The sequence below is a fragment of the Triticum urartu genome, chromosome 5 (genome assembly GCF_003073215.2).
Source record: "Triticum urartu cultivar G1812 chromosome 5, Tu2.1, whole genome shotgun sequence".
Lineage (NCBI taxonomy): Eukaryota > Viridiplantae > Streptophyta > Magnoliopsida > Poales > Poaceae > Triticum > Triticum urartu.
The window spans coordinates 451,134,094-451,161,992 of NC_053026.1; the positions used below are offsets into that span (position 1 = coordinate 451,134,094).

The 27,899-nt window shown below is 45.5% G+C and overlaps 1 long non-coding RNA gene across 5 annotated transcripts; it reads right to left on the bottom strand.

Moving 5' to 3' along the window:
* Positions 1–23,644: 23,644 nt before the first annotated feature.
* On the bottom strand, positions 23,645–27,247 carry LOC125556224. Of its 5 annotated transcripts, none has more exons than XR_007305041.1 (4): positions 27,077–27,247; positions 25,442–25,542; positions 24,257–24,922; positions 23,645–24,163 (listed from the first exon to the last, which is right to left on the bottom strand). It is a non-coding gene; the product is annotated as an uncharacterized LOC125556224 (long non-coding RNA). The 5 variants fall into 5 exon arrangements; XR_007305039.1 differs by having other exon boundaries at positions 24,257–24,910; positions 25,442–26,759; XR_007305038.1 differs by having other exon boundaries at positions 25,442–26,759.
* Between the last annotated feature and the right edge of the window lie 652 nt (positions 27,248–27,899).

Below are 27,899 nucleotides of genomic sequence, written 5' to 3' on the forward strand. Positions count from 1 at the left end.
CTTAAATAGCTCCAGGAACCCCTACTCTAGGGAACGAATATCATCTGATCGGTTCTGGAGCTATCAGCAGCGAAGCTATTACTCATGCATTCTTTACAACCAAGGTCGCATCTTCCCACACAAGCGCCTTGACATTGAAGCCATAGCTGGTCTGCCCTGTCTGGAAGAAGCTCTGGATTGCTTCAAAGAAGTTGGGCTGCTGTCGTTCATCACTGACCAATCAAAGGACATTCTCCCCATGCCAAGTTGGAAGGTGCAAAGAAGACTTTGGTCTTCTATATTCTTCATGGAAAATGCTTCAATACACAGGATTTCTTCATCCGCCAACTTGCTGCATCTGGCTCTGATCTGTTTGGTTTGAAGTTCTACGCCCCTTGGGTGATGCGGCTGATCAAACTTCACTCTGCTATCTCATATCAGCCATCTGCCCGCAATCATCGGATCTTTTTGCCTGATGTGGATATGTCTATTGAAGCCATATATCCTGAGCCTGCCAAGGAACCTCTGAGTCTTCAGAATGCAGAGCATCAAAGTTTTTCTCAGAACGTTGAAGGCGTTGAAGCAGTAACTCGTGTGTATCCTTTGGCTGGCATTACACGTGCACCGCATCCTGCTCTCACTGAAGCCACTGATAGCACCATTGCTCAACGACCCAAGAAGCGCACACGTGTCCTCAATGACCGAGAGCTTCTGGTGGCCCTTCATCAGAAGCATGATAGGCATCATGACTGGCTAAAGAGTCAAATGCAAAGCCTCTTGGTGGATGTTAATCACATTCGCAATCTTGCCACCAAGAACGCCTTTGTTGCTCATGAAACATCTCGACGCACATGGAAAGGGCTGACGCTGCTGTGTTCTGAAGATGATCTTCAAGAGGACGGCTTCACTGAGCGCTTCAAGTTTGACTCCACACCTCCTTGAAGGGTTGTGCTGCGACGAACTCCATCACTTGAAGACTCTAAGTTCTCTTCCTCTGCTGCAACCATGAATGCCAGAGTGATCGAGGATGAAGACGATGCTACTTCTTCGCCGCCTCCTTCAGCACACGTCGACACTGCTCCAAGTTCGTCTGCACCGCCAAACACCATCAATGACCCTGCTGCTTCACCTACTCATAGGAACGAGTAGAGGCTCTATGTCTTCAAACCTTTTTGGTCCTTACTGACAAAAGGGGGAGAAGCATATGAGTTTGATAGTCTTCAAGCGGGTCCATATGGGCAGGTGTTTTATATTTTGCTTCGTGCTTACAACTCTCGTTTTGAAACATTTGGGTCTTTGAGTTGTAACACTTAAACTTGATGGTCGTCTGCTACCTATTTGCTACCTTGTGTTGCGATGATAAATTCCGCATGTGCGACGATAAATTCCGCACTTAGATCATTTTTGCAGACATCCATTTTACATTATGCATGTCATTATCTTCACATACTTTCACATGCATAGTGGATTGTCATCATAAGTTGAAGTGGATCTCCACAAGCACAACCTGCCATGTGCATTTGCATTCCAAAAGAAAATTACTTATATGCACATCTTCAGGGGGAGCCCTTGCAACTTATGAAGACAATTCCTTATCCTTTACAATTTCACATATTATATTCCCCGTTGAAAACTTCAACTAGTTTGTCATCAATCACCAAAAAGGGGGAGATTGTAAGTGCATCTAGTGCCACCCCTAGTTGGTTTTGGAGTATTGACGACAAACCTAGTTGAGGGACTAATGTGTTTGTGAGAATTGCAGGATAACACAGGTAGAAGTCCCTCATTGATTCGGTTTTCCCACCAGAGATGACCCCTAAAAATGTATGAAGACATTGATGTCAAAGGTGGTACATGAAGATATTCACATTGAAGACTATGACAAGAGAAGACACCGCATGAAGCCTATGGAGCTCGAAGACTTAGATCTTTCGTAGTGCTTTTTCTTCTGTGTTGAGTCATAGGAACCACCATACTATTAAGTGGGGTCCAAGAGAACCAGTCAGAATGACTGAAGTGATGCTTAAACAAAAACCTATGTCTTCGAGTGAAGACTATGAGAGCAAATCTTGTCCAGAGTCGGACAAGTCAGCTTTGCTTGTAGCCCAAGTAAAGTTGCCGTGTGAGTTTGAAATCTGACCGTTGGAACACGTGTCAGTTCCTTAGTGACCCAGGGTCATTTCGGACAAATCAGGTCGGGTTGCCTAGTGGCTATAAATAGCCCACCCCCTACAACCATAAACGGTTGGCTGCTCAGATTCAGAGTACGGCTTTTGTCGTTTGAGAGCAACCCACCTCGAAGCCTTTGAGAGAGAATCCTTGCGAGGATAAAGCCCTAACCACCCAGAGCCAAAAAGAATTAGGCATCACTTAAGTCTTCTTGTCTGAGTGATCTGAAGACTTATTACACTTGAGGACTGTGCATCCTCCAGCCGGTTAGGCGTCGCGTTCTGAGCATCCAAGAGACATTGTGGATTGCCGGTGAACGAAGTCTGTGAAGGTTTGGGAGTCTACCTTGAAGACTTACCAGAGTGATTGGGCGAGGTCTGTGTGACCTTAGCTCAAGGGGAATACGGTGAGGACTGGGTGTCCTGAGCTGCGTGTTCAGGACTGGGTGTCCGGGACTGTGTGTCCTTTGGTTTAAATACCTAGCCGCCCTAACCAGACGTACAGTTGTCACAGCAACTGGAACTGGTCCAAAAAATCTTTGTCTTCAACGAGTCACTGGTTTCATCCTTCCCTTCTCTTTACTTACTGTTACTCTGTGTGAAGTCATTGTATGTTTGCACTATCTTTTGTCTTCACTGAGTGATTGTGTGATCTGTTTGGCTTCTTAATATCTTCCTGCCTGATCCTTACTACCTAGCTGCTATTAGTCATTGTCCTTTCACTTCATTGAATACATGACTATGGTTTATCTAGTGTAGTCTAACTTCCGCTGCATGGTAATAGGTCTATTTCTATCGTTTGTCTTCGAAACTTTCATGTTTTGAAGACTTTCATAAAAATCGCCTATTCACCCCCCCTCTAGTCGATATAACGCACTTTCACCGGCACTAAAGTGTGGGCACTAAAGGCCTCCCCCCTTTAGTACCGGTTCAGCACGAACCGGTGCTAAAGGGCAACCACGTGGCATGAGCCAGCTCCGGCGGCAGGGAGCCCTTTAGTACCGGTTGGTGACACCAACCGGTATTAAAAGGTTGGGGGGTTTTGAGTTTATGATTTCTTTTTCATTTAATTTTATGTTTTCCATTTAATTCTTTTTCGTTTGCTGGTATTTTACGATACTACATATTGTACATGCTATGCATATATATAAATAGAATTTCTAATAGAACCGATCATATATATATATATAGAGAGAGAGAGGATGGATTTGCTATCCACCCTAGCTCGGATGGTTGTTATCAGAACCGTTCATTTTCTTTGAGATCCGCACCTTTGACTGGATAAGGTTTCAATTTTACCAATTTAGGAATTTCGCCATTAGACTAGTCACAATGGGGAGTAACTTAGACTAGTAACATCACATTTTACTAGGCTATGTTACTACCTCCACAATGGGTAGTAACATATGTGTGTTGTCATGTTATGGTTCATTTATTAGCCTATAGACTCATATTGTCTTGGTATGTGTGATGTTACAGTAACTAGCTAAGGCTGGTCGTAATGGCAAGTATCATATACTAGTATCATGCATATGATACTAGTGTATGATACTACATCCGTAATGCATAGTATCATATGTTAGTATCATAGATGACTTCATTTATTAGCGTGCATGACACATAGTAGCACAACATTTAATATGATACGGTATCATTATATGATACTCAACCCTCTTTTTTTTCATTTAATTCTATGCCAACTCATCAAATTTGCCTAGTTGGCATGCATGATACTACCTATGATACTCTCATTACAACCAGCCTAAGTTACCACCATCACCTCTCTCATTATTAAATATGTGCCACATAAGCAAAATTATCTTGAAAAGTGTGATGTTACTAGTGATGTTACTCCCACTGTGGCCAGTCTTACAGATGAGGAATGCTAGGCCGGGCCTTTTTGGAGTAGTATCCCCGGAATGGCAACCTACTGTCTGAGATTTCAGTCGTCGCCAGAATAAAAAGTTGTTGTACGGCAGGGATGCACAGGAGCTACTTCGGGCAACGTATTGAATTGGCTGATGGTGGTAATTTATTAAAAGTTCTGAGCTGCCGTGTGCTGGACGGGCATGTAAGAGCTGCCTTTTTTGTATAGCCAACTGAACAAAGTTCTGGACTGCGACGTACTAGTCCGGACATGTAAATCCTTCCGTTTTTGTCTAGATAATGAAGACGGTGCTGCACCGTTTGGACTAGTAAATGAATTACAGACGAAAAGCCCCGTGGCATGTATCCGAAAGAGTGTATGTAGTAAATGTCATTCCGTTGTATCGGCCGCTCAAACAATAGTACGAACGTGCAATTACTACCGCCACCGGCCAGCTTTATTTTGCATATATCAAGTATCGTCCTCACCTTTGGCCTGCACTATACTATCCCCTAGTATCGCCTGATCGAAAAATGGAGGGTTTGGGAGATGGTAGCGCGAGCAACGGAAGCCGGAGTTCCACTGTCAGCAATGCTGGGATTGAAGACGCGTTTGCGGGAGCCATTCTCCCTGCCGACGAGGAGGTCCACCCCGGCAGTGTTTCAACAATCCACAACAATGGCCGGCAGGTACGTATTAAGTGGTTTCAGCAGCTTTCATTATGAACGGGAGTTTTTTTTGCTGAATGTTACTTTTGTTTCCAGTACATTGATCCGCCGAACAACTTATTAGTCCCTCTGATTGTGAAGCAAGTTTCAATGGTAGCTCCATGTGCTTCGTATGGCTGGGCGCTGTCGATACATGGAATGCCTGACAACACGGTATGGAAGAACGAGTATATGGGCGTTTCTGTTTATAGGTGGTTTTCATACTAACAGAATATAAAACAATCATGCGGCCATGTTGTTTGTAGGCGCCGCTGCTTGGTAGAATTTGGAACCGTGAGTGTCGGTGTCAAAACCGGCGGATCTCGGGTAGGGGGTCCCGAACTATGCGTCTAGGCCGGATGGTAACAGGAGGCAAGGGACACGAAGTTTTACCCAGGTTCGGGCCCTCACGATGGAGGTAAAACCCTACGTCCTGCTTGATTAATATTGATGATATGGGTAGTACAAGAGTAGATCTACCACGAGATCGGAGAGGCTAAACCCTAGAAGCTAGCCTATGGTATGATTGTTGATGGGTCTGTTGTCCTACGGACTAAAAACCCTCTGGTTTATATAGACACCGAAGAGGGTTAGGGTTACACAAAGTCGGTTACAATGGTAGGAGATCTGTATATCCGTATCACTAAGCTTGCCTTCCACGCCAAGGAAAGTCCTATCCGGACACGGGACGAAGTCTTCAATCTTGTATCTTCATAGTCCGGGAGTCCGGCCGAAGGTATAGTCCGGCCATCCGGACACCCCCGAATCCAGGACCCCTAAACCAGGCTTCAATGACGACGAGTCCGGCGCGCAGTTTGTCTTCGGCATTGCAAGGCAGGTTCCTCCTCCAATCACTTCATAGAAGATTTTGAACACAAAGATAGTGTCCGGCTCCGCAAAATAAGTTTCCACATAGTGCCATAGAGAGAACAATGTTTACACAAATCTAATTTGCTGACGTATTCCGTAGCGTGACACACCACGGCCAAGCCTTTATCCGAGTCATTTTATTACCTCACCTCATCGTGTTACGCGGGGTGGTTTTCATTGGCACGTCTCGTTTAAAGCAGAGATCGTGTCCCCTTATTCCGGGATTCTCATCAATACGGGCGTGGGTAACCCAACCGCTTCTGGGACTCCTAGATTATAGGCAAGTCCAAGCGGATACAGAGAGGACGCTTAATATTCACCCTTTTTATAAAGGGACAAGGCTTTCTACTTTCCCCTCCCGTGTTCAATCGAATCCTTCCCCCACCTCAAGCTCAAACGCCCAAGGTCCAGGTCAGGTGCTCCGAACCTTCAGTCATGTCCGGATCTAGCCTTCAAGGTCGATGGGTGCCTTCCTCCGTCACGGAAGAAGACATCAAAAAGTTGAGGGAGGCCAGATATCTGACCGCCGAGATTTTGCATCGGCTGCCTCCACGGGGGCAGGCTGTCCCTTCTCCCGAACCCAATGAGAGCGTCGTGTTCGTCTCCCACTTCCTCCGAGGTCTAGGCCTTGCTTTGGATCCTTTCGTCAGGGGCTTGATGTTTTACTACGGGCTAGATTTCCATGATCTAGCTCCGGACTCCTTTCTTCATATCGCGACATTTATCGTCGTGTGCGAGGCCTTCCTCCTGGTTACCCCCCACTTTGGCCTATGGCTCAAGACCTTTGAAGTAAAGTCGAAGATGATCGAGGGGCAACATGCGGCGTGTGGAGGTGCCTCAATACGCAAGATGAAGGGAGCTCCATGGCCCAAAGGTTCCATCCCAGAGGTATCTGAATTGTGGCAACAGGAGTGGTTCTACATCACGGCTCCTAGAAGCGCCAAGTGGGCGGCCGCCCCCGTTTTCCGCTCGGGCCCTCCACCACAACTGATGTCATGGATTAGCAGAGGACTGGGCTGGGGTCCAGCCAAGGACGTGCCTATGCTGCAAAGCCGCATTCGAGATCTCTTTAACGGAGATCTCAGTTTGATTGCGGTGATACAAGTCATGCTGGTCCGTCAAGTCCAGCCTTGCAAACGCCGGCCCCTTCGCTTGTGGGAGTTCAATCCTGAGGGACCGCGTGTCATTCACAATTTCCTCGGCCTGACGCACGAGGAGATGTACAAGTCGTTCTTCGGACCTCAAGTGGAGTGTGCGTAAATCACCGAGGACGTGGGCCTGAGCAGTATCCGTGCTGCCGAATAGGTAGGGAATCTTCCGGCCGGATATACTATCTCTCACTTGTTACGAAGTTATCTCTGAAAGTTCGCTCTTTGACCAGGACTGTCTAACAAGGGCGAAGCTGATCCGGTGTTCGGCCCCCCTTCCTGAGAGTTTGGAAAATCCGGTACTGGAAAAGATGCTCCAGGTCGCACCCTGCCCGGAGCCCTTGAAGGAAGATACCGGGGAGGATAATACGGGCGGACGCGGGCCCCCAACGCTGCCCATTCTAACCGAGGGAGCGAGCGTCTTCATGAAGGAAGACGACTGGGGGAGGAAAAGGACCGCGCTCGGGATTTCAGAAGCCGAAGCCTCCAAACGGGAGAAGAAGTCTCCCACAGAGGGTCTTACCCTGGGGGGGCGCTGTTGCCGCACAAAGTCCGCGGGGGGATCAATTCTCCCACGAGTCGTAAGTGACCTGAAATACTTTAATAGTACAGATACGCCACCTTTTTCTTCTGAGAAAGTAACCACCGCATATATCTTTGTAGTTCGGGCCTTAGCCCCTCTCAAATGAGCTCGTCTTCGGGGGATCTCCTTCCAGAGATGATGGAGAGTGAAACGCCTCCTCCAGACTCCTCCGCCCCGGAAGCGGGTGACCCTGAAGTGTCGTCGCGGAGGGCTTCCCCGAGTCCGGTGAGGCCAAAAAATAATCCCGTTGACCCCCGAAGCTCCCAGTGTCCGGTTCCTGAAGAGAGCAGACAAAAAAGTCCGGCGCCGTCTAGTGTGTGATCGGATGTTCTCAGGGAGTTGGTGGGGCAAGCGGCCATCTCAGAAGAACACCGTGTGCTGATGAATACGGTGATGGAGAGGATAGCGTCCGCCTAAAGCGGATTGCATGAAGCTTTTATGAGTCTACTGACAGGCTTTGAGGTATGTAAAAGAATGCATGATAGTCCTGCACATGCTAGGTGTACCCTGTGTAGATAGTAGCCCCTGAGACTCTGGTTGTCGTCGGAAACGACGGCGAACATAGGATCATATTCCCAGGTAATAACCATACTGCCTCTATGTGTAGGTGATGGAAGCGCCGGTGGCTAGCCGGACTAGCGAATTTTCTCATTTAGAACGGCAGTTGGATGCGGCAGACGCCGACATCGAGCTTGTTAACAAAAGGCTTGACGAGGCATAGGGTAAGTGTCATTATTTGGTAAAGGCCACATAGGAAGAGCAGCATGATGCCAGTATCTTTAATATGCTGTGATTGCATATGGAGCTGCCACCGTTGAAGCCTTGCGGGCGAAACTTGCCCGAGCCAAGGAACAAGCGAGGTTGGGTAATGCGGCTGCTTTGAAGGCGGCCGAAGAGTTGCGAGCCGAGAAGGTCACACATGGCGAGAGCCGAGATAAGATGGCCAAAATGGCCATAGAATTAAAGGCCGCCACCGACCGTTGCCGGGTTCTCGAAAAGGAAAACCAAGCGAAGGCATCGGACCTTGAGAAGGCTGCTGCGACGAGAAAGGACCTCCACTCTACGATGAGGGCAAAGAAGGAGGAGCTGCGGGAAGCCGGAGATATTGTAGCCGGGAAATCCTTTATGTTGCGGAGGAAGTTCGGAGATCCACGATATGCCCCTCTGGATCGGCTGTGGAGTTCGGAGGATGTATACATGGATTTGGCGGCGAGCGTTGCCGATGCAGCCAAGTATTTCCAGGGCCAGACAGACCATGAGGTAGACCGGTTGTTTTGGAGACAATTCCATTCTCCCGAGCGTCCACTTTCATTGAGTGACCAATTGGCCGAATGGGCCGAACTAAATAGGTTGTCCGGACTCTCCATGAGGTATGTTGTGGATCAGCTATGGCCGGAAAGGTCAAAACTGGACTCTTATTTCGTCTTGGTGTAGCAGTTCCTTGACGTGGTGCCACGCATTGATGCGATGAAGAGGTCGGCGTGCATAGAGGGCGCGCGGATGGCCTTTGCCCGTGTTAAAGCATACTGGGCGGAGATGGATGCTACCACCATTGCAGCGCGGGATTCGGCCATAGGTCGAAGGGCTGCTGAGCACTACTTTGAAGAAGTTCTTGAGGGTGCTCGTTTGATAGAGACCCAGTGCTCAAAAAATATTATGTTTGAGTGATATGTAATCTCATTGTAAGAAAAATGCTTTTATAAATTTTTGTAAGGCTATTTTTATACTTTTGCCTGAAAGTAATGTAATGCCTCCTGGGCGGCCGTTTATGTATACATGCGTATAACCTGAAAGATTGCAGTCGTCGGCTTCAACCCTTACGCATATAATGCGGAGGTGCTCGCACAAACACGCGTTCACACTTAACCCAACATCTTGGTCCTATTAAGGAGGTGATAGCGGAGCGAGCGAGGCAACCGGACTATAATGCTTTAGCACTTTCACTTAGCCATATGAGTTTGACAGTGGGGCTACTAGATAGCCCCTGGTGGCTCCGCACTCTCCCGATCCCGGGGTGCGTACATGCCTGGCCGGAAAATGACCCTTCGTTAAGGCGGGGGAATTCTAACATTCCGACAGGTCATCGAGTGGTTGACCAGTCTCACGCTATATCATGACAGTCAGTTTTCGACTTTCTCTACTGAGGTGCTCGTCCGGATGAACAAGGGCACAATCGCAGTAGTTCTCCTGGTGCTACCTTAGCCGGTAAAGCGGAACGTAAGGCACCAAAACACAGGAGCTGGGCAAACCCAACATTTGACCGAAGACAATGATTCGGAGCTGATGCATATAAGGCCAAACTCGCGACGCCGGACACTCCCTAAGGTATTCGGTCTTAGTGGTATAAACCGGGCCTAAATAGTGGCCTTTGTAAGAAGCCCCTTCTGTCCAGGTACAGGCATTGTTCTGGCGTGGCCACATGCCAAGATGTCAGCATCCTTTGGTGGATATGTATCAACAAGAGACAATAAAAAAGGTTTACGCAGGGTCTTAATCTAAAAAGAATCCTTGGAACGGGTCCCTGCTGCACGTCTGCGCCTGTGTCTCTGTTGTGCCGTTTCCTGGACGGGTGTAGCACGATGATCGTCTGTAAAAGAGAGGAATTTAGGTGAAAAAGTTGTCGTGCAGAAAGATAGTTTTTTTAAAGAAACCATGCAGAATTCAAGATGAAAAGAAATTGCCACTTGTCTGCGCGCGTTGAGCCCCTTGTATTGACAAATGAAGGTGTGACTGTTTATTCGGTATAAATAGCTGCGCCGGACTCGACTAGTTGTGTCTGAGGTCTTGGCGACCTATTGGGTGCTTTCGCTGGTCCGGGCGCCTTTAGTGTGCGGCTGCCAAGGCAGCCTCACTCTCTTCGGCGCGCAGAGATCGCTTGATATTTCCGTGCACTGCAATGATGCCACGTGGACCGGGCATCTTGAGTGTGAGGGAGGCGTAGTGTGGTATTGCATTAAAGCGAGCGAACGCTTCGCGTCCGAGCAGTGCTTGATAGACACTTTGAAACGGAGCGATGTGGAAAGTTAGATGCTCGCGACGGAAGTTATCGGGGGAGCTGAATATAACTTGTAGTAGGAGGGATCCCGTACAACGAGCCCCTGGGCCTGGCGTTACTCCTTTAAAGGTTGTATTGCTATGGCGAATTTGTGTTGGGTCTAACCCCATCCCGCGGATTGTATCCTGATATATTAGGTTTAGGCTACTACCGCCATCCATCAAGACTCGTGTGAAGTGATGTCCGCCAATTACTGGGTCTAATACCAGGGCAGCCCATCCTGCGTGCCGGACACTTGATGAGTAATCGCGATGGTCAAAAGTGATCGGTTGAGACGACCAGTGGCAGGACTTCGCGGTTACAGGCATTTTGGTATATTTTTCCAGGGGTGCCACATTGTTTTTTCCCTTGATCACGTGTAACACGTTTACTGTTTTGACTTCTGGTGGAAATTTCTTTTGTTCCCCCGTGTCTTGCTTGGGATGTTCGTCCTCGCCTTCACTTGACGTATCCTCCTCCTTGTGTACGGCGTTGAGCTTGCCGGACTGCTTGAAGACCCAACATTCTCTGTGAGTATGATTAGCGGGTTTACCAGGGGTACTATGGATCTGACATATGTGGTCTAGAATTTTGTTGAGGCTGGACAGTTCATCCCTGGTGCCTTTAGGGGGGCGGGTTTTGACCTGGCCGAGAGGTTTTGAATCCGGCATTTACTGCCGTGCCCTTCGTGCGGTCTTCTTTATTCCGGTGTTTGTTATTACTGTTGCGCCGTGATTTCCCGTTTCCATCTCTAACTTCGGATGTACTGGGGTGGCTGGTGCTGCATCTGGCTAGCCAGCTGTCCTCACCCACGCAAAAGCGGGTCATGAGGTTTGTTAATGCGGCCATCGTTCTCGGCTTATTTTGGCCGAGGTGTCTGGCGAGCCATTCGTCACGGACGCTATGCTTGAAAGTCGCTAAGGCTTCGGTGTCCGGACAGTCGCCAATCTGGTTCTTTTTAGTAAGAAACCTATTCCAAAGCTTTCGGGCTGACTCTCCGGGCTGTTGAGTTATATGACTCAGATCGTCCGCATCCGGAGGTCGGACATAAGTCCCTTGAAAATTTGCCCGAAAGGCGTCTTCGAGCTCTTCCCAACTTCCAATGGAGCTTTCGGGGAGGCCCTTCACTACAAGAAATATGTCAACTTATGACCACCACTATTGGTCACTGAATGGTCACAAATTTCAATTTATGACCTTTTGTGACCAAAAACATAAGGTCAAAAGCTGGGCGTCGTAACCTGACTATAGCGACCTTTCTTATGGAATGGTCGTAAACATTTATGACCAAAAAAAGGTCGTAGATTTAACGACCAACTGTTTTGGTCACTAGCAATCCGACCACACCACGTCAGATCCACCATAGCAAGCTGACGTGGCAGACTTACGACCAAATGAAAAGGTCGTAAAATAGAATCAACCCGGTCCATTTCAGCCGTCTTGATGGGGCAAGCCCAATAATTCAGCCCATTTAATTTATTTTTTTCTCTTTATTTTGCTTATCTGCATGGGCCTGGCCCAATAATTTGGCCTTTTATTTTCTGGGAATAGAGCCTTTTTTTGATGATTTTTTTATATTCCACTATTGTTTTGGGCCACAGCCTTTTTAGTCTAGTTCGAATTTGGGCCTTGGCCTTTTTATTTTTTGTTATACCAATACAGAAAACTGACACAATACTTCAAGTAACAGCAAGAAGCAATCTGCTATATCATATAACATACGTACAATGTGATCATCATCAAGTTTACAATTGGATAACAGCTCTACAAGTGTACAGTTTACCACATGATTATCACATGAGCCCTACAAGTGTAGGGTCTACCACATGAGTCTACCACATGAGTCTACAAGTGTAGAGTCTACATCATATAACACACATACAAATAGGATCAGCCTAAAGGGCTTCATTACTCCCAGAACTAGCTCCAATGAGCTAGAACTATGCTTCTTCCAACTTTGTCCTGATGCTCGTGAAGAAACATGAAAGGCCAGCATCTGCACGTTATAGAACAAAATGATTAGGAACAAAATAAAAGTAAATCTGACAGCATATTTACTTTGCAAGGAACCACAACATATTTCTGCAGGAAAAGAACATGTATGCAAACCAACCACCAAACAAATAACGAGCTGGTTCATCTTATACTAGAATAAAAAGAACACCGACAAGGAATAGAAGCATTCCTTGGTTTTCAAGCACACCAATTCATAGACATGATTTACTCATAGCATTACTCTTGCTCATAGCATTTTACTCATACAAGAGAAGTCTAACAAAGACTACAGCAGTACCTAACTAATGTTGCAAATTATATTAGCTAACTAATACAACAGTACCTAACTAATTATATTAGCTAACTCTTGCAAAAATGGAGCTGGTTCTCTCTAGGATTACTAGTCAGCTCACACTTTAAACATAACATTTGTTCATCTTATATAACAAAAGAACTTAGAAATGTCGATCTACTGCTCCAGAAATGCAATATGTAAAGTTGTAAACCCAGCTGGAATTGATAACTACAAGCTACAGCTGCTCAAAGTGGCAGTAGCTAAAACACAAGCATTGTTCAAAGACAAACAACAAGAATCCTAGTAATGGATTGAACTCAATGCTCTATCCTCATATTAGCTAACTGAACATTTGCAAGAAAGAACATGCTTCCACCATGTTTCAACAGAACTTTATATGCGATAGGGCAGGTAATTTATGCATGCCTGACTCGAAAGGTTAAAAGCATGCCTTCACAAAACAAATGATCATGCATATGAACTAGATAGAAGAACAATCTTCATCCTAAGCAATTGTTTGCAGCGAACAGAAGGTTCAGAAAACTTATCCAGAAAGTGACAGGTGAATAACTGAATATGAGGTTACAAATGTCAAATAGAGTCGATGCAACATTCTTGGGATATATGTGATAGGGCAGTTGGAACTCCAGTATGTCAAATATGCAGCTGGGGTGGAAAATTAAATCCACAATCAAGTTATTAGCTAGGGAATCATCGGTATCACTAAAATGTTGGACGAGTCATGGCTGGCTCGCTAACAAGGAGACCATAGTCTTCATGGCCATCACTCTTCTTGTGCTTCCATACACCTGCATGACAGATTTATATCAAAACTTGATACAAGAAGTGTTGTGCAAAAACTATTGGTGGAACAACAAATTTTGATAGGAAATGGAGTCAGACAGATAACTAGCTACCTGGGAAACAATGGAGATAAACAAAGAACAACAGGCCTAGGTTTAACACAGAAATCCTACCATCAGTACAGAAATAACAGGGCGCAAACATCAATGAAAAATATGGCAAATGTTAGAAATTACATGATTTTACAGTTGCAATTTATAAGGTAGTAGCTACTAGGTAGCAACTAGCAGCAAGCACAAGCAGCATTAGCTAGCAGTAGCAGCTAGCAGCAAGCAGCAACACCAAGCAAACGACAGCACCTAGCAAAATCAGTAAGCCGGGAACCAAAGCAAGCAGCTAAAGCAGCAGCTAGCAACCAAACCACCACCAGCACCAGCAGCACCAGCCAGCAAGCAAACTAAGTAATACTAGTCTACTTCACTTACAGTCAACTACTCAAGCAGGTGCAGAGCAGAGCAGCAGAGCATGCCCAACTTTGAGCATGCCAGAGAAGAAGAGAAGAAGAGGACGGGGCTCACCTGCCTGAAGAGAAGAAGAGCTCGGGGCGGACGAGTTCGTAGAACAACAGCCAGCGGTGCGACGGAGAGCCCGAGAGGAAGATCCGGCGGCGCGGGGAGGAGGAGAGGAAGATCCGGCGGCGTGGGGAGGGGGGCGTGCGGCTGCCGGCGGCGTGAGATCCAGACCTGGGTGTGAGATCTGCGCTGTTCCCTGGCTTACCTGGGCGAGAAAAGCACCAAATCAGCGTCAGATCTGGCGAAAGAGGAAAACAAACTGGATCCGGAACTAGGAGAGCGGGCGAGAGCGTCCTTACCATTAACGCATGCCGCCATATAGATCCGACGGGTTGCGGCACAGGTTGAGGTACGATGGGAAGGGAGGTGGCTTGGGGTGGCGATGCTGCTTGTGGTGGGGAAGGGAGGGGTCTGGGTGGCGATGCGGTGAGGGAAGGGAGGGGTCTGGGTGGCGATGCGGTGAGGAAGGGCGCAGGGAGGCCATGGATGCGGTGAGGAAGGACTCGTCGGTGGAGCTGATGGGAGGGAGGGAGTTCCTGCCGGATCTGGCCACGACATGAGTAGCCCGAGTGGATCTAGGAGGAGAGGGGAGGGGCTGCCGGGGATGAGGTTGGATGACGACGGCCTGGAGCGGAGCTGAGCGGAGGTCGGGGCGGTGGGTGAGGAGGAAGGGTGCGGTGGGCAGGGAGAGGAGTGGATCGAGAGGGGGGGCGGCGGCGGCGAGGAGATGGGGGGAAGAGTGCGATCTGAGCTAGGGTTTGGGCTGCGGGTGGGGGGTATCTCTTTTTCTTTTCTTTTGTTCTTTTTTCTGTATATAGATGGATGGATGGATGGATGTGGGATGTAGAGATGGATGGATTGATGGATGGATGCCATGTCATCGATCCGTGGGAAGAGTTCTCATTGGTTCAGAAAATCAGTGATTTAAAATAGTTTTGAAGTACTAAAAATAGAGAGATTTTGTGAAGTAGCTATCAAATTTTTTTTTGCAAAAGGGCACCACACAAATTTCTACTAGAGTTATACTAAATTTTATGGATAAGGACCAATTTGTATGCATTTCTGATCTTTCTACCAATTTTTAATCATTTTCAGAGTGCCCAAAATGAGTTTTTTTGTGAAGGACCTAACAAATAATTGTTGTATGATTGTACCAAATCAATTTTCTAAAATACTAGGACATATTTAATGCATAATTGACCAAATGGTTGGGTGTAAAAAGTTTTTATGCACCTCTGGTGAAAAAGAAAAATTTCGGTCGATTCAGTTGGAAGCGGGTCAAATTTGAACTGCAGCTGCCTCATAGTTTGCTCTTTATTTTTTCCAAAAATCATTTCTAGGTACATAAGTATCTATTTAATCATAGAAACACACAAAGTTTTCCAAGATTCAACCACTAGCTAGGAGCGGTCATGCCCGCCGTTTTGACCGCATTTTCAAACGGGCATAAAAAATTAAAAAAAATTAAAAAATCAAAAAACCTTCGCATTGTGTCATTATATATGACCAAGTTAGCAGCAAAAATTATAAACTTGTAATACGGTGATTATTTTGAAAACGTGTTCTCACAACGAGCTATCAAGTGTGAAGATGCATGGCTTTCAACCCAAATGTTCAATCTTATGGTCACATTCATGGCATAGTTTCTTCAAATGATCTCATATTGTGCACAAGGGTGCATATTGGAATGACAAACAATCTTGCCTAAGCGAGTTTTCATTTTCTTTACACGGAAAATTCATTTTCCATTTTCCGAGTGCCCGAAATGAGTTTTTTTGTGAAGGACCTACCATATATTTGTTGCAAAATTGGACCTAATGAATTTTCTAAAATACTAGTCCATATTTAATGCACAATTAACAAAATGATTGGGTGTAAAATGTTTTCATCCACCTCTGGTGAAAAAGACAAATTTCTGCCGATTCAGCTGGAAGCGGGTCAAATTTGAACTGCAGCCGCCTCATAGTTTGCTCTTTATTTTTTCCAAAAATCATTTCTAGGTACATAAGTATCTATTTAATCAGAGAAATATCAAAAAAAATCCGAGATTCAACCACTAGCTAGGAACGTCAAGCCCGCCGTTTTGACCGCATTTTGAAACGGCATAAAAAATTCAAAAAAAATCAAAAAATTGGAAAACCTCCGCATTGTGTCATTATATGTGACCAAGTTACCAGGAAAAATAATAAACTTGTAATACGGCAATTATTTTAAAAAAGTGTTCTCAGAAATGAGCTATCATGCGTGAAGATTCATGGCTTTCAAGCCAAATGATCAATCTTATGGCCACATTCATGGCATAGTTTGTTCAAATGATCTCATATTGTGCACAAGGGTGCATATTGGAATGGAAAACAATGTTTCCTAAGGAAGTTTTCATTTTCGTTGGACGAAAAAACCATTTTCCATTTTTTGAGTGCCCGAAAGGAGGTTTTTTTGTGAAGGAACTACCAAATAATTGTTACAAAATTGGACCAAATCATTTTTATAAAATACTAGGCCATATTTAATGCACAATTGACAAAATGATTGGGTGTAAAAAAAATTATCCACCTCTGGTGAAAAAGACAAATTCCCGCCGATTCAGCAGGAAGCGGGTAAAATTTGAACTGCAGCTGCCTCATAGTTTGCTCTTTATTTTTTCCAAAAATCATTTCTAGGTACATAAGTATCTATTTAATCAGAGAAATACCAAAAGTTCTCCAAGATTCAACCACTAGCTAGGAACGGTCATTCCCGCCGTTTTGATCGCATTTTGAAATGGGCATAAAAAATTCAAAAAAAAACCAAAAAAATGGGAAACCTTCGCATTGTGTCATCATATGTGACCAAGTTTCCAGGAAAAATAACAAACTTGTAATACGGCAATTATTTTAAAAAAGTGTTCTCAGAAACGAGCTATCATGTGTGGAGATCAATGACTTTCAAGCCAAATGATCAATCTTATGGCCACATTCATGGCATAATTTGTTCAAATGATCTCATATTGTGCACAAGGGTGCATATTGGAATGGCAAACAATGTTTCCTAAGGAAGTTTTCATTTTCGTTGGACGAAAAAACCATTTTCCATTTTTCGAGTGCCCGAAAGGAGGTTTTTTTGTGAAGGAACTACCAAATAATTGTTGCAAAATTGGACCAAATCATTTTTATAAAATACTAGGCCATATTTAATGCACAATTGACAAAATGGTTGGGTGTAAATTTTTTTGATCCACCTCCCGTGAAAAAGACAAATTTCTGCCGATTCAGTTGGAAGCGTGTCAAATTTGAACTGCAGCTGCCTCATAGTTTGCTATTTATTTTTTCCAAAAATCATTTCTAGTTACATAAGGACCTATTTAATCATAAATACATGGTTTGGTGGCGATACGTCGAGGTTTGGACGGTGGCCGAGGGCCCCAACTCTAGAGCGCGTAAACTCGCATGCCCGTCGTGTGGTCACCGCGTGACCGTAATGTTGCCATGTGTTCTGGGCGGCCTAGGCATGTCTAGTGGGTTGGGCACTCCCCAGGTTGGTGCTAGGAAGAAAATTACAACATAAGATTCTCACGAGGAGACCGATCGATGCTCAAACATGAATTAGCAGCCAAGTGTTTGATTAGCGATACGGGAAATGCACATGGCCAATGGGCGTGAGTTTTGGCTGAGGATGATCATCTACTAAGGAGAATGTCTTCACAAATTTTTAGCTCAAAAGGAGGATCCTAGGTGGTACTTGCTTTGCAAAGTACCACGCTGGACAAAAATATGAATGTTGAAGCTGGGCTCAAAATAATGAATGGAGTGAGCTGAAATTTTGTGAAGGATGGTTATTTGGGCATAGGAAAGCATTGTAGAAAATTGATACCATTTGGACATGCCAAAGTAGTACTTCCTTCACAATGCTCTTCTATGGACAGAAACTTGGGAAAACTAGTGAGAGAGATTGGATGAATGAAATGAGCTCAAAATTGGTGTAGGTAAGTTACTTAGGTATGGTCATGCGCTGGTAAATTTTCAGATCATTTGGGTAAGCCTAGCTAGTACTTACTTCACAAAGCTTCCTCGAGGTAGAAACTTTGGAAATTTCCCGAGAAAGATTTACTAGGAAAATTGAGCTGAATATTATCATGTGGCAATGATTTGGGTATGGAAGAGTGCCCGAAAAGTTTGAGGGTAATAGGAGGGGTCTATATAACACTTGCTTTGCAACGTGCCAATTTGGCCATAAAATATAAATTAAACCTGGGCTCACATAGATGATTTGACTGAGCTGCAATTTGGAGGAGGGTGATAATTTGGGCATATGAAGGAACTGTATAAATTTCATGTCATTTAGAGATATAAAAAAGGTACTTCCTTCACAATGCTTCTAGGTGGACAAAAACTTTGGAAATTTGCCGAGGAAGATTTGCTAGGCAAATGGAGCTGAATTTTGTCATGCGGTAATGATTTGGATAGGAAAGAGTGCCCAAAAATTCCGAGGGCAATCAAGAATATATAAATAGCACTTCCTTCATAAAGTGTTGTTGTGAACAGAATAGGAAAATGAATATTCTTGAATTAGTTTTGAACTAGGCAAGGCAGGATTTTTACACATTTGATGAATATATGCCCCAAAGAATTTATGAGATTTTTTTGGGAATTTTGGGAATGATAGAAATATAGGTTGCTTCACAACCTAGGGCAAAAACTGCCACATGGACATGACACATAGGCAAAACTGATGAGATGGCGCCTAGTCATCACAACCCACCACAATCTACAAGGCTATGACCATCTATATTGGTCATTAACAACTAGAAATAAGGCAGCGGACTAGCACTGTTTGCTTTGTGACCATTTCGTGTAAGGAAATTACGACCTTTCTGACCAAAATGGTCGCAATGGTTTAGGGTTTGGAGCCCCCTGAACAGCTTTTGACCAATTGGTCTAAAATGGTCATAAATTTATGACCAATTCTTCGAGGGTCACTGACAGAAGGTCATAAGTTGACATATTTCTTGTAGTGCTTGAGCCAGCGACGAGCTGGCCCTTTGAGCTTGAGGGGTAAGTACTTGATGGCATGGAGATCATCTCCTCGAGCCATATGGATATGAAGGATGTAGTCCTCGATCCAGACCCCAGGGTTTGTTGTTCCGTCGTATGCCTCTATGTTTACGGGCTTGAATCCCTCTAGAAATTCATGGTCCAGCACCTCATCGGTGAAACATAGGGGGAGTGCGGCACCCCTGTAGCTGGGTGTGCCGCGTTGTTCGGATGTTTATTGTGTTGCATTGTATGCTGGGCGCGCTTGCGTGGTCCATAGATGGATCTTGTTGCACCGTCCTTTGGGTGCGAGCCCTCGCATGGATCGCGTGTTGTATTGTGAGCGGCGTTGAATGCCGTTCTGTGTTGGTAGAGGGGTCGTCTATCCGACCAGGTGGCTGCTTTGATATTTGGTTGTGGGGGGTCTGAGGCCTCCTCATCGAATTCGGGTAGCAGTTTCCTCTTTGGGTAGCTCTTGGAGGGGCGACTGTCGTCGTACCTTGTTGTAGTGTTGAGTATTTTGCTCCATCTGAATTGGAGTGTATTTTGCGCGGCCTTGAGCCTTCGCTTCTGCTTTTTAAGGCTCCTGGCGGTGGCAGCGAGCCTTTTACGGGCATTCTGCTGCTCCAGGTGCCTGTCCGGCGTTATGTCGTCCGGACCGTTATCCTTGATAGGATTTGTTTGTTCGGTTTGATTATCCGGATTACCGTTGTCCGGCAGCGGTTCGCCCTGCTCCAGCGCTGGGTCTGTGTGATCGCTATTTCTGTCGAGGAGGGATTTTGGGCGGCGCTTACGTCGCCGCTTTGACTGCTTTTCGAGGGAACAATCCTTCGGTGCGTCCTTCCGCTCCTCGTCGTCATCTTTTGGTGCGTCCACCATGTATACGTCGTATGACGAGGTGGCGTTCCAGGGCTCAATAGGCACTGGTTCTTCATTGTCTCCTTCATCGGTGTCCATACCGTCAATGTCGTCGGAGTCAAAGTCGAGCATGTCGGTTAAATCGTCGACAGTGGCTAACAAGTGGGTGGTGGGTGGGCTTTGAATTTCTTCATCGCCCGAATCCCAACCTTGCTGACCGTAGTCCGGCCAGGGCTCTCCTGATAAAGAGAGAGACTTCAGTGTCTTCAGAATATCGCCGAAAGGCGAGTGCTGAAAGATGTCCGCGGCAGTAAACTCCATGATCGGCGCCCAATCGGATTCGATCGGCAGGGGCGCGGAGGGTTCGGAGTCCGGAGAGGGGTCCGGCTCCTCGGAGTCACGAGTCTCGCAGAGTGCGGGGCTGGTATTCGGCTCAACCACCGTTGGGATTGCAGCCCCGAGGCGGCGTCCAACCGCTCATCCTCAATCGGCGCAGTTGGCTCCGAATTAAGGATCGAAGCCGATGCGGGTGTGGCCTCCAGGGAACTGTTCGGCGGCAGAGCTAGATCATGCTCGTCGTGACAGTGCGGCGCGCTCGGCAGTGGCTCCAGTCCGTCGAAGATCAAGTCCCCGCGAACGTCAGCCGTATAGTTTAAACTTCCAAATCTGACCTGACGGCCAGGGGTGTAGCTTTCGATCTGCTCCAGATAGCTAAGTGAATTGGCCCGCAGTGTGAAGCCGCCGAAGACGAAGATCTGTCCAGGGAGGAAGGTCTCACCCTGGACTGCATCGCTATTGATGATCGTAGGAGCCATCGAGCCTGACGGCGACGACACAGAGGAACTCTCAATGAAAGCACCAATGTCGGTGTCAAAACCGGCGGATCTCGGGTAGGGGGTCCCGAACTGTGCGTCTAGGCCGGATGGTAACAGGAGTCAAGGGACACGAAGTTTACCCAGGTTCGGGCCCTCACGATGGAGGTAAAACCCTATGTCCTGCTTGATTAATATTGATGATGTGGATAGTACAAGAGTAGATCTACCACGAGATCGGAGAGGCTAAACCCTAGAAGCTAGCCTATGGTATGATTGTTGATGGGTCTGTTGTCCTACGGACTAAAAACCCTCCGGTTTATATAGACACCGGAGAGGGTTAGGGTTACACAAAGTCGGTTACAATGGTAGGAGATCTGTATATCCGTATCGCCAAGCTTGCCTTCCACGCCAAGGAAAGTCCTATCCGGACACGAGACGAAGTCTTCAATCTTGTATCTTCATAGTCCGGGAGTCCGGCCGAAGGTATAGTCCGGCCATCCGGACACCCCTGAATCCAGGACTCCCTCAGTGAGCATCTGACAGACGAGATTAACTTGATTCACCAGAACGGCATTGGCGCAATTGAGGCCAGAATATGGTTTTTTTTAACACCGCCCATCGCAGAAAATGTTTTTCCTTAACAAGGCAAAAGATTTGCCATTTCATTGATTAAGGAAGAAGGTTTAGACAATGCCACAAAGTGGCAAGAAAATAAAGGCCTACTCTCGCGCCATTACAATACTCAAGTGCTTGGCGCCCGCCGAAGCCCAAAGAGACAACTCCTCTTTAATCTTGCTAACGAGGACCACCGAAGGAGCGGCCATGTTGCGGAAAATTCTAACATTGCACTCCGACCAAATCTCCCAGGAGATGAGCATCATCAGTGAAGCAAGCGCCTTGGGGGATTCAGTGCGGATATGAATGTTTCCTGTCCACCATTCCCTCACAGAGACCCTCGTCGTCTAAGCAGCGGTATTGATGTGTTGCAAGCCGAGCCACTGGAGAATATAATTCCACACACGAACGGTGAAACAACATTGGAACAGTAGGTGGGCCGCCGATTCCTGACTTTGCTTGCAAAAGGGGGCAAAGACCGCAGTTGGGCCATCCACGACGAATAAGGTGATCTGATGTCCGAATCCTGTTTTGAAGGGCAAGCCAAGCAAAAAATTTGCACCGCGGAGGAGCCCACACCTTCCACACCGAGTGAACCATGTCTGACGTAGTAAGGCCCTCAAATTGTGCCTTATAAGCCGATGAGACAGAGTACAAACCGTCCTTGGTGAACTTCCAAATAATGGAATCCTCCATATCCTCAGCAAGTGTGACCTGAGCAACCTTTTCCCAAAGGTTGGCAAACTGTTGAACATGGTCGATGGTTAGGCCATTGGAGATGTCGATGTGAGAGATCCAAGTGTTGTTTGTTAAAGCTTGTTGGACCGAGCAATTTTTCTTTTTGGATAGCTCAAAGATGTGAGGTGCAATATCACGCGGGTGCAGCCCATTCAGCCAAGAGGAGTTCCAGAATCTGGTCGTACGCCCATTGCCAACCATGACTGTAGTGGCAGCCGCAAACAAATCTTTGTAGAAAATGTAAGTATAATGCCTTCCAAATACTGTGTGCATTTGGCCAGGTAGTCATGCATTTATAAAACAAATGAAGCAATGGTGACTACATATAATAGTAATGGCTCTACAAGGAGGCGGTATTCCCTCATGCACGTACGGGTCTACTCCTGAAGCTGCGTGACAGACAAAGATGTTTGTGCATTTGCTCAGATTTTGGGTGATTGTTGTGTGTCTAACTCTGAATACACCATGTCTTGATTTTCAGTGTTGTGATATACTACAGTGACATCACTCACCACTTCCTCCATTGCATATATGTTTACTTGGACCTTCAGAAAAAGGGAAGGTTCGACCCCCTTTGACGCGTTCTTGTAAGTAACCATGCGCCGTATTTGTATTTGTTAACCCAGCTACTCTTTTATACTACAACTAGTCGAATGCCCGTGCGTTGCCACGGGATAAAAAAATGTTTGTAGAAAAAATGCTTTAACAAGAAAAAAATAATGTTAACCCATCCCTATTTACAAGAAGATACTTATTCTCCTATATCTTTACAAGAAGGCATAGTTTCACACATGCCATTGTAGATGGCATGATTCTTGTAAGTTAAAAACTCCCAGAAAAAATCCCGCGAGAAAAGAAACAAGTTAAAATGTCCTTTTACAGTTCAATTCCCTTCATAATCTCACAATCAATGCGAGAACATATGTGCAAGTCCTTAATGTTCTTTTACCGGTTAGAGATCCATAATTTTGATCGGAGCCCTTGCTCTTTTCTTTTTGAGTTGGGGCCCTTGCTTTTAGTAGCCAAGCCTCATGGCTGAGATTGCTTGGGGTAAAGACATATAGCTTACTTTGCATTTCTGAATGTTGGGGAAATTAATCATTGTTTATTATTTGAGATTAACAAGTCATCTATTAAGAGTTTTGCAATCGTTGAATGATGGGCATTGTTACCACCTAGCATATTCTTCCACCTAAATTGTTGTCCTCCAGAAATTATTATGAACAAATCATAAAAGAATATATCTGCAGACACACAGTAATGCAAGTACCATCAAAATGGAACAATTAAGGATATGAACAAATGCCTTGTGTTAACTATTCAAAAATCGCAAAGGATTATATACAATTCGCAAATAGTAGTTATTCTGAAAATTAAGTCGACTGAATTTTATTTCTCTATAGGAAAGACATTTAAACATATACAGATGAAAATGCCGCCGAAGACTGCCATCACCTCACAAGCTATATGGATTGGAATCATCCACCGGGTCAAAGAAACCGCCATCGGCAAATACAAAAATTCACAGAACTACCTACTTGATAACAATACAAAAATAATATTGGAACACTTTAACACAAAGCCACACAGATCATGAGTGCATTCACATCAGTAATAAAAATTACTTAAAGCATGATCATAGTTACACCATGAACAAGAAATGTTGTCGTATCAATTAGAAGAAGAGTCGTTACACGACCAAGAGCCATGTGTGTAACACTTCAAATAAATATAGTACATGTATATGAAATCCAATCCATATTACAATACATCATAGCATCTATACACAAGCAAGGAAGTGAAAGAGAAGTCCATACTTGTCAGGAACAGAGAAGCGACGAACGGTAAAGGCAGAGATGCAGAGGTTATGAGGGTTTATGTGACACCAAGGTGCATGAGAGGAATACCATGATATTTTCTTTAACTTGCAGATCTCCCATCCACTTTTGTGTACGACAGCCAAGGCATCAAGAACGAAAAACATGCATTCCCGGCGTCTCACATCTGGTCGCTGCACGGTCGTTCACCTTGCTCCAGTAAATCTCTCCTCCCATGGCTCACATTTTCTTCAGCCCGTCCTCAATCTATGTAGTACCAGATCAATGGCTTTCCAAAGAGTATACAACAAAACCATCAGTTAACTACTTTACATTGGTAAAGAAATATAACCATTGGAAACTCAATGTATTGGCGGCGTACCTTCATGAGGTAGGCACATGAAAGGCCTGATATGGCGAAGAACCTGTGCCATTGACACCTTTGACACAACCATCTCCGTCCAAAAGGGGGCAACATCGACATGGAAATCCGTGAAGTAGCATTAAGAAGCTAGCATTCTTCGCTCCGGCCTTTTGTCAAACATTTAAATTATGAACAATGACAATTTCATCTCATAGTCAATATCTGCAGTTTTAAAATGTGGAAAAGAAAGAAAAAGAGAGAGAATCACTTACATAACATCATGCAAACATGGGTAAATAATAATTAGCTAGAAAATTTTGATCATTGACAAAACTGTGAAGCTTCCTTTAACACTTTCTCTCTAGCCTTTCAGAGAAAAAGAAGGATAATGAAAAGCCAATATGAGCCTTGAAATCACACATCAATTTCTAACTAAGACATGAAATGCTAAGCATTTAAATCCTCTGGTATATGTAACTAATTATTTATTATTAAGTAACATCAGACTATAAAGATGGTTCTAGGATTATTCTTGCAGTTCTGCATTATAGAAACTTATCTCACAAATACAGAACTTCCATTGTACAGCAGTCAGTTTATATGTTGGGTAGATATCCAAACCCAAAAATTGAAGCCAAACACAAGGATTTACTCCAACTTCCTCCCGTAATCCTGAAGCAGTCACTGAACAATGCAACATGAGCATCCCACGAAGGACAATCAAATTCTAATTTTTTTCAAAAATTAAAACATGGTAAAACCACACAAAATATTAGTTCTAGTTATGTTCCACCAGCAAGAAAAGTACATATAGAAGTAAGTCATATCTGTGGATCAAGAACATATGGAAGCATTACACTGAACCCAAATATTCAATGATGCATCAAATTCTAAATTTTTTTCAACAATTAAAACATGGTAAAACCACACAAAATATTAGTTCTAGTTATGTTCCACCAGCAAGAAAAGTACATATAGAAGTAAGTCATATCTGGGGATCAAGAACATATGGAAGCATTGTGACTGAACCCAAATATGCAATGATGTCTTTTTTCTTCCTATTCTACTTCAACCTCAGTGACTCCATTGGAGTAAAGACCTGGCAAAAAAATGGTGCGGTCGCTAATTTGACACCAACACAACTACCAAATCAAATAAGTCCAAGTTCTTCCGAAGCAAAGAATGTGCATGACGGTGGATGACCTGTTCAACAAGTAGACTCTGCTCATCAGCCACCACAGTCATTGACCCGGAGCTCCTCGCCGGCCGAGTGCGTCACCTCCACAACATCTGGCGTGACCCTCCTTTGACAGGTGATGGCCACCGACATCCATACAACAATTAGTACACAAGGTTAATTCTATATTTCTTCTGCCCATACAAGAATATGCAAACAAGTCAAGTTCATTCAAAAATCGGCAGCTCACTTCTGTTATTACAACAACAGCAGGTCACTTCATTCAGACAACAATAGCAACACAGATCAATATTGTGACAAGGATGTAAAAATAAAATAAGAGAGTTAAAGAGAGAGGGGGGGCGACAACCTTGCTGACGCCGGCGTTCGTCTTTCCCTTTGTCTAAGAAAAGTGAGGAGTGTGGTGTCGGCACCAACACAGAGAGCGGCAGTAGGAGGGTGCCGACCAAAGACTCATATGAGCTAGCGATGAGCTTGCACTGTTGTTGTCCGACACGGCGTCCGCACCAATGACATACTCGCCCGAGATGAGTCGGATGACCGAGATCGAGTAACTGACCACCTAGAGACGGGCGGGGCCGCTGACGCCGGCGAGGGCGAGGGCCAGGTTTGGCTCGACAGACCGCTCGACCAAAATGAGGTGACTTACGCATTGTCTTCACGTGGGTGGCCTCGGCTCTTGCACCAGCGCGGGATGGTTCGGGCTAGAAGGCGGAGGGAAGAGCGGCGGGGCCGCCGGTGATGGCGGTGAGGGCGAGCGCGAGGATTGGCGCAAGGGACCCCTCGACCTTGATAAGACGATAACATGGCTTATGCCATTGCCTTCACGTGGGCGGCCTGGGCTCCTGCACCGGCGCTACGGTTTGGGCTAAACGGCGGAGGGAAGAGGGGCGGGGTCGACGGCGATGGCGAGGGCGAGGATTGGATCGAGGGACTCCTCGGTGTGGGCTCCTTCACCGGCGCGGCAGTTCGGGCTGGACGGCCGAGGGATTTTTCTCGGTAGACAGATGGGATCGGGAGATGGGGTGAGGGACGTGGGTGCCTGATCGTGGTTGTTTTTTGTACGTGGTTTTTTTTTTCTTTTTATCATGGGGGAAGTGGGAATCGTTTTATCGTGCCGGGTAAGTGAGAATTGTACGAGGAATGTGGGAGGTCGAACCATCACGACGTTCGATTTTTTTTTAATAATAGAGATACAAAAAAGAAGGCAACGACCCCTCCTGCAGGGAAACCAATTCCCTCTTGATCTTCCGAATTCGTATGATAGGTCGTCAATCCGTCAGGGCGCTCGGGCTCGAAGGCGGGATTCTGTACGCATCCATTCTGCGACGATGGCAAGGGAAAGATGGTCAGTTTTTTCGACGTCTGACACTCAGCATTGAAGGGATCATGATGCGTTTCGAACACTTCTTTTGGAGGTGTATTGGGCGAAAACAATATTTTTAAGATTTGGATTTCAACGTATGAAAAACGCACAAAACGATTGGTGAGCACGAGAAAGCGGATGCACATAGTAGCGATGGAGAACTGAGGGACAATGATATCGATAAAGACGACACTGCAGAGATCGATCGCTCCCGTAGTGCGGTGTACAAAACTCATCGTGTCTTCAAATCGCATTAGATGGGGGACGGGGATACCTTAGATTGCCGTGTGCCGCCGCCCTATGAACAAACGCAGTTCCTCAATCTTCAGCTGCGCGCTTCAACCTCTGGTGTTTGGGGAGCGGACACCGAATACTCTTCTAGGCTTTCACAGGAGCAGAACTGTAGAAGCACCCGGCTATAACCGCCGCGTGAGTGCGATCACGGGCCGCACTTGACTGTCTGTGCAATAACTTTCAAAAGGAGCGGACAAAAAAGATGACAGACAAACTCTGAACCCGGGATTCCATGAGCCACCGGCCGGGCGTTTTGTTTCGAGGGTGAGCATTGACTTTTGTTCCAGTAAAATAGTAAATCCTCCTCGTGACTATGCGATAATTTCTTTCTTGTACTTTCGGTCATGAAGGACGCCTCTCGAATATGGAGCCCATAGTTTAGCTAAACATCCCTTGCACTTAGGAGAGGGCCGCCGTTTGTGGCTGTTACAACCCTTTGATATTTCTCGTATTCTTGTATTTCGTCACATAGATCAATAAAGTGAAGCATGTTTTCTTTAGAAAAAAACTAAATCCCATGTCTTGGGACAACTTCAACGCGCCGACGCAAACCGACACGGATTTCGTCTGCCATTTCGTTTGGCTCTGCCAGTGAAACACGGTCGATGCATTATCCGCGTGCTTATTAAGAAAACTAAAATACCCATAAAATTTGAAGCATGTAAATAAGTTAAACATAATTAAACAATAAAACAGGCGGTCAAACGCCGGCCTCCACTTAAGCATAATTAAACATATTTTTTTCTTGAAAGACGCAAAGATTGTGTATGATTTCATTGATAGAAAAAGACAGAATGAATACA